Here is an 8,615-nt window from a genome sequence, read left to right as displayed (position 1 = left end):
AGAACCAAAGACAAGAACCACATGATTATCTCAATAGATGCAGAAAAGGCTTTTGACAAAATTCAACAGCCCTTCATGCTAAAAACGCTCAATAAATTCGGTATTGGTGGAACGTACCTCAAAATAATAAGAGCTGTTTATGGGATGACAATTTTAAATCACTAGGCAATAGGTGCTGCTGCTTTTCTGCTCTTACATCATTAGACACATATTCCCTTCTTAGGGATGTTCGTCTTTTATATCTTAGAGAACCAAGACCTGTAAGTACCAAATAAATATATCTCTAATGTTGGTATTAGAGACGATATGGTAAGATTCTCACTTCAGCTGTGGTAATATACAGGGGACGCAGGGTAGAATTCAAACACCTGGGTTTGGGAGCAGATTCTACCTAACTCTGTGACCTCAAGCAACTCTGCGGCCTCTCTGAGTCTCCTTTAATTTATGTGAAAAATACTGACTCTGATATATCCCACCCTGGACTATTTTAATGATAAAAGGGATTAAAAAATGTAAAAGCGTTTGATTTAAAGATAAGTGATATGAAATGCCATTTAAAATATCCAGTAAAGGCCGGGTGTGGTGGCTCATGCCTGTAATCCCAGCGCTTTGGGAGGCCGAGGTGGGTAGATTACGAGGTCAGGAGATCAAGACCATCCTAGCTAACACAGTGAAACCCCATCTCTACTAAAAATACAAAAAATTAGCCGGGCCTGGTGGTGGGCGCCTGTAGTCCCAGCTACTCGGGAGGCTGAGACAGGAGAATGGCGTGAACCTAGGAGGCAGAGCTTGCAGTGAGCCAAGACTTCGCCACTGCACTCCAGCCTGGGCAACAGAGCGAGATTCCGTCCCAAAAAGTCTAAAAAAAAAAAAAAAAAAGAAATTCTGTAAGTAAGCCTTAACAGTTAGAATACCTGAAGAACCAGGAATGAAGGAGTTTTAAGAGCTTTGCCAAGAATATTGATTTAAAATTGCTGCTCATAGGTTGTGCAACAGTGTACACATGCATGGAGATTCTTGTTTTTTTCTTCTTTTCTTTGAAGTCTGAAGACAAAAGAGACCAACAACCAAGGGGTAGTAGAAATAAAACCTCAAAATTGGAAGATAACACTAAGAAACGCAGTTAGGAAAACAAACATGAGTCACAGACAGCTCCGCCCCTCTCCCGCAGGCTTCTGCTAATGCAGCTGCACTCCCCGGCACTTTATGCAGAGCATTTCATGATGAAAAAAGCTCCTATGTCAAATTGGTATTTTCCCTTTTCATAATTTGTTTTAATTTTGTTTTATAGTTTCACAAAGTTTGTATTTTGTTTTATAATTATGTAACTATTTCGTTCAAGTTGAATCTATCAAAACAAGATATATTCAGAGAAATTTAGCTTCTGTTTCTGTCTCAACCCTGTTTTTTTCTGTTATTGGTAATGTTACAATTTTTAATTTTTTAATATAAGCCACTATAAATTATATATATTTTTCTTTTTTTAACTGTTGTTTTAAGTTCGGGGGTACAGTGCAGGTTTGTTATCTAGATAAACTTGTGTCATGGGGGTTTGCTGTACAGATTATTTCATCACCCAAGTCTTAAGCCTAGTATCCATTAGTTATTTTTTCCTGATCCTCCCCCTCCTCCCAACCCCCAACCTCTAACAGGCCCCAGAGTCTGTTCTTCCCCTCTATGTGTCCGTGTGTTCTCACCATTAAGTTCCTTCTTATAAGTAAGAACATGAGGTATTGGATTTAGCTTTTAATTTTTCTGATTGTTTCTCAAATTTTTAGATTGACACACTTGCATTGTGATTTTAATTTCCTATCTCTGAAATTCATGCATTCATTTATTTGTCTGTTTTCAACGAAGATGCATCTGGTATTTACTATATGTACCTCATATATGCTGGATATAAGAAGACCCATTAAATACCTTCAAGTTGCTTCCATTTATAAGGGGAGACAGATGCACGAAGAAAGAATGATTAATGGCCAATAGTGAGCACAGAGTAAGAAACTTGGCCCACACCAGGATGTCCTGGAAAGCATTTAGAAGAAAGTGATCCCTCAGTGGAGACCACGGAAGTAGTAGGTCAGGATGGTAATGCTGGAGGTTTTTAAAAAACATGCTTTCAGGTCATGTTTGAGGATCTATAAATAATTTTACATAGGTGAAACAGTGTTGAGGTAGGGAGAAGAGGGGGAAGATAAATAGCAGGACAGAATGTGATTAATCACAAGCTTCCTTGGGATGGACACTGTGATGTCTCCCTCCAATTACTTCTTTTCCCAGCTGTGGAGAGTGCTGTTGGCCAATAGCCTTCACTGTCAGTTCCTTCAGGAACTGAATCACTTATAGAGCCACCTTGCTGAAAGTCCTGGAGTAGCCCAGTGGTTGGTTGATGCAGGAGTATAAAAACCAGGCCATGGCCACCCAACGTGGGACTACTCTGAAGGGCCATTGTAGCTCCAGAGCTTCCAATGGAGTTTGGATGAGACTTCTCTGCATTCTTCATTAGGCTCAAATACTCTCTCTGCCCACTTTTGATCCTTTTCTCTCACTTCCAAAGTTTTGACCGCAAGGGCACTCAGCATGTTATGAACATTATTCAGTTTATAGGATTTAGCTCATGTGGTCCAGCAACCCTCACTTTACAGACAGAAAATTGAGGCTGAGAAAGAAAATAGAAGTTTTGAAATAACTTTGAAAAATTTTGAAATTCAGCCATTGGTTGAACAGGTTTTAGAATCTAGGTATTAGCTGGGCACAGTAGCTCACGCCTGTCATCCCAGCACTTTGGGACGCCAAGATGGGTGAAACACCTGAGGTCAGGAGTTTGAGACCAGCCTGACCAACGTGGTGAATCGCTGTCTCTACTAAAAAAAAATTACACAAATTAGCTGGGCATGTTGGCAGGTGCCTGTAATCCCAGCTACTATAGAGGCTGAGGCAGGAGAATCGTTTGAACCTGGGAAGCAGAGATTGTGGTGAGCCGAGATCGTGCCATTGCACTCCAGCCTGGGAGAAAACAGCGAAAAACTCCATCTCAAATATAAATTAAATTAAATTAAATTAAATTAAATAAAAATAAAATAAAATAAAATAAATAGAATCTAGGTACCTTGGCCCCCAGTTCAGTCTCTTGCTTATAATGCGAATATGTCCATTTGTTTGCAACTTCTATGATTTAAAACTAGAAAACTTTGCAAGTTGACGATATTTTACCTCGCCACTCTCATCTCTTATCGCTTTTCCCCATACCTTCTGTGTTTTAGCCACAGTAAACTCTTTTCCGTTATATAAGTGTGGGTTATGAGTTTTTTTCAGCTACAATTGTATATGTATAATTCTTTAGCTCAAAGTCTCATTCTTCTGCCCATTGGCTGCCCGGGTATACATCTGAAGTAAGATTTTATCCATGGAGGCTTTTTGTCTCCTTTGGGCAGAATTATATAAAGTTGCTAGCTTTATTGTTTCCTCCTAATGTACATAACTCTTGCAGAATATATTCTATCCTTTTATTTTCGTGCATATTTCCTTTTTAGGTTTAAAGCTTCAGAAAACCTTGGAAGTTTTTCCTCATCTCTATTGGAACCACTTAGAACAAAAAATAGGGGGAAAAGGCTAATGAAAGAAATAATACATTTGCAAAGCCTTCTAGGCATATAAGCTCCCACAAAATAATTAATGATTGTGTTGATAGCAGCAGTAGCAATTACAGTAATAACGTATATCTGGAAAAGCATAACAACATTAAAGAACTTTGACAAATATTTTGTACTGTTAAGAAATATTATTTAAAATGTGGGAAAGATGTACTAAAAGATGACTATGTCTTTTCAAAATTTTGCTGGAGTGTTGTCTAACAGATCTGCTTAGGGATTATTTAGTTCTCCAGCTTAATGCACTTTTGATTGACATGCTATTTTCTATTGATTAGAACCATGGCTCTGTAAAATTACATGTTTTGAGATGCATTTTTCTGGTAGGCATGCAAATTACTTCCATTCAGTAGAAACGATAATTGTAAAGTTATGGATTTATTTTCCCCGTAGGATTTTTTTTTCCAACTTTTATTTTAGGTTCAGTAGGTACATGTGCAGGTTTGTTACATGGGTAAATCCATGTTGCTGGAGTTTGGTGTACAAATGATTTTGTCACCAGGTAGTGAGCATAGTACCCAGTAGGTAGTTTTTCGACCCTTACTCTCCTCCACCCTCCCCGTCAAGTAAGCTCTGGTGTTTATTGTTCACATCTTTGTGTCCTTGTGTACTGCTCCCACTTATAAGTGAGAATGCATGGTATTTGGTTTTCTGTTTCTGCATTAACTCAGTTAGGATAATGGCCTCCAACTGTATCCATGTTGCTGCAAAGGACATAATTTTATTTTTAATGGCTGCATAGTATTCCATGGTGTATATGTACCACCTTTTATTTATCCACTTCACTGTCAGTGGGCATCTAGGACGATTCCATGTCTTTGCTATTGTGAATAGTGCTGTGATGAAAATATGAATGCATATGTCTTTTCGGTAGAATGATTTATATTCCTTTGGGTACATACCCAGTAATGGGAGTGCTGCTTTGAGTGATAGTTCTGTTTTAAGTCATTTGAGAAATCTCCAAACTGCTTTCCACAGGGTCTGAACTAATTTACATTCCTACCAGCTCTATATAAGCATTCCTTTTTTTTCCACAATCTCACCAACATCTGTTACTTTTTTACTTTTTTTTCAACTTTTATTTTAAGGTCTGGCATGCATGTGTATGTTTATTGCAGCAATATTATAATAACGAAGACATGGAACCAACCCAAATGCCCATCTATGATAAACTGGATGAAGAAAATGTGGTACATATACACCATGAAATACTATGCAGCCATAAAAAGGAATGAGATCATGTCCTTTGCATGGACATGGATGGAGCTGGAAACCATCATCCTCAGCAAACTAACGCAGGAACAGAAAACCAAACACCACATGTTCTCACTTATAAGTGCAAGCTGAACAATGAGAACACATGGACATGTGGTGGGGTGGGGAAGCAACGCACACTGGGGCCTGTTCTGGGGGAGACAGGGAGAGCATCAGGAAGAATAGCTAATGGATCCTGGGTTTAATACCCAGGGGATGGGTCAATCTGTGCAGCAAACGACCATGGCACACGTTTCCTTATGTAACAAACTTGTACATCATGCACATGTAATCCCTGTAGTAATCTTACTTCAGCTATGTTTTTCAGTGCCTGTATTTCCTATTTTCTCTAAGTCTCCTTTGAGCAAGCTTTATAATATTCTATTTACCCTGTTTATGAGTTAAATAAACCTTTGACATATGTTCACTATATGTTTGTATAAAAGACATGTTTTTCATTTCTTAAAAATTATGCTTTGATGTGAATTGGGTAAAATAGAAGTAGCTAACCTAATTTTACCTAATGGGAAACTAAGATTTAAGAGTTGACTTACTCAGTACGAGTTCTTACTACTATGTGGTGGTGGCAAGTTTCAAGTCCAAGTTTCTTGACTTCAGAACTTGTGCTGTGGACAAGAGAATCTTAGCTCTGACTGGGAATGTGTCAAATGGTGAGGAGGAAGTTCTCAGAAGGGAGGTTTAAGAGTGTTGAAAAATACATGTTGCTCAGTGTGTAGTTTTGCCAGTCATTGGTCCTGATAAATAACCTAAGAAATGTTTCAGAGTTACTTTCTCTCCATTGTCTGTAAATTTCAAGTCTTCTGCCACTGCCTTGGTGCTGAAACTTACCAGTTTTTCTATACCTATTCTAACAAGGAATCTTGGCATGTATGAGTGAGTGTTAACAGGAATGTAAGAAAAGAGAGGGAGGAAATGAAAGATAAAGGAAGTCCTGTGGTCTGACTCCCCTAATAATGTATTTCTCTTGCTCTTACTGTTTTTCCCTATGGGATATTTCTGCGAATGACATATAAAACAAATTAGTATTTTGTAAGAGAGATTTGTTGATGATGTGCTGTGGTAACACGAACAGAGACATCCTAAATCAATTCAGCGTCTCTCTCTCTCTCTTTTTCTTTTTTTTTTTTTGAGAAATGATGCCTTTATGATATTAGCTCTGTTACTTGAGAAAAACAGATCTGTGTGATTTATTTTATTAGACCTTTGATCTGACTGCAGAGATTTATGTTTGTTAAACTTATTCCCTGGGGATGAAGGTTAGCTTACAAAAGAAGTCTAAGATGTTTATGTAATTAATATTAGATAAGTGTTATGTGCCTTTAGAAATACGGAAATAACTTTTCTTTCCAAGTAGCCCAATATAATTTCACATCATTCCACATGCATTTCATTAGTGTCCACTATGTAGAAGGTGCCACAGAGAGCATCAACTTCATGCCTTGTGCCTCATGAGCCTTATGAGGTATTTTAAAGATGGCGTTTCATTTAATCTGGAGAGCAATATCATGAAATAATGGGGAGCAATTCCACTTGAACAGTGATGGAACTAAGACTCAGAGTGTTTAAATACCTTATGCAGGATTATAAAACTGGGAAGTGATTACAATGACATGCATGAATCTGCTACCAAGCCTGGGAAGGCTCACATCTCCCTCTTCTGTGAACTAAGAATTGGGAGGAAAGCCCACGGAGAGGAGAAGGAAGGGGAATGTGTCATCCTAATGTATCATATTAGTTGAAATTAAAAATGAGAATTCATGGTGAAAGGTTGTATGCTCCCATCCTGATCTGTGTCCGAACAAAACTAGGTTCCTTTCTGTGTATTAATAGATACTTACATAATGGTCATCTATTTTCTATTTTCTCTCTCATTATGCATAGCTAAAACACCCAATATGTGCCAGCCGATGTGAAATAATGGAAGTTGACTGATAGAGGGGGCGGAGCAAGATGGCCAAATAGGAACAGCTCCAGTCTCCAACTCCCAGCGCGAGTGACAGAGAAGACCCATGATTTCTGCATTTTCAACTGAGGTACTGGGTTCCTGTCTCTTATACACATCTAGATGTGTATAAGAGACAGGATGGGTGCAGCACAGCAACATGGCACAAGTATACATATGTAACAAACCTTCACGTTATGCAGATGTACCCTAGAACTTAAAGTATAATAATAATAATAATAATAATAAACTATAAAATCTTAATAAAAAGCCTTTGAAAGAAAAAAAAAGAAATAATGGAAGTTACATAGAAGAAGTTCAGAGAAAGAATAAGGAAGTAATTTGGTAGAACACACTGAGAACAATATAACCCAAATGCATTGGAAATAAAGGGTAGAGAGAAATATGCCAGTAAAATTATAACCCAAACAAATATGCTATAGCAATATTAATAATAGATAAAATAAAACTAAAAGGAAATGTATTTCTACAAGGAACAATATTTTATACCAACAAAAGGAATGCCTAGTTTATCATCAAAATGATGTGAAACTTAATATAAGATCAAATAAACCTAAAGAAACAAATACCGGACATATGAAGATAAATTAACAGATACAGTGAGGGATTAAACACATACTCCCTGGGAACCTGATCAAGCAGAAAACAATATCATTAAACAGATACATAATTTCCATTTCATAATTATTAGTTTCAATTTCATAATTAGTAGTTTGACATAAACTACTAATACTACATACCCTCCACCCCCAAATGCTGACATATGTGAATTAAGCAGTGTAGTGCTGTTACAATAATAGAGCCCATTTGGAACAAAGTAGAGAACCCACACATATCAGGAAACTTGCTATATAATGGCAGCAATCCAGTGATTTAAAGGGGAACAGTTATATTTAAATACTGGTGCTAGGAAATTTGGCCATTTTGGAAAAATAATTAAATTGGTACTAACTTTTCATATGAGAAAAATATGTATATCTTAGATGGGTTACAAATCAGAGCATGGAAAATGAAACAAACAGAAAGGCCAGAACCTTATAAACTTTTAGAAAGATTTGGAACAGAACTTATGTTTGACTTCAGATATGAAAACATTTATTGAATAACAAGCTGAAAGCATAGAGCATGAAAGAAAGGATTTACAAATTTGATTACTGAATGTTGGATAACACATTTGCAAACCGTGAACAGGCAAAACATTAGTATTTAGAATATGTAGTGCAAATAAATAATAGCCAACAGCTCAATAGAAAGGCTCAAGGTATTTAAACAAGAAATACACAAAAGGGCTAAAAAATGGTTCAATAAATGTATGAAAAATGTTCAAACTTACTGGAAATAAGATAAAAAATATGAGAGGCTATTTTTCATCTATTAGTTTATCAAAAATACACATTTCTGATTATTTGGGTGTTGAGGAGTATGTTGAGAAAGAGCAACTCATACTGCAGGTAAAGGTGAAAACCACAGAGACAGCAAATGAAGTACAGTATATGTGGTGTAGTAGGCTGAAGAATTGTCCACCAAACAATATCCATTCTATTTTCAAGAACCTAGGAATGTTACCTTACATGGCATAAGGGACTTGGATGTGATTATTTTAAGAATTTGGATGTGGAAACATTCTTCTGGATCATCTGAGTAAGGCTGATACAATCACAGGAGTCTTTTGATCCTATACATTTCCCTAGGAATTATATAGAAAATCCTGTAAAATTGTTCATTTT

The sequence above is a fragment of the Mandrillus leucophaeus genome, unplaced genomic scaffold (genome assembly GCF_000951045.1).
Source record: "Mandrillus leucophaeus isolate KB7577 unplaced genomic scaffold, Mleu.le_1.0 Scaffold66, whole genome shotgun sequence".
Taxonomy (NCBI): Eukaryota; Metazoa; Chordata; class Mammalia; order Primates; family Cercopithecidae; genus Mandrillus; species Mandrillus leucophaeus.
This window is presented reverse-complemented; position numbering follows the sequence as displayed.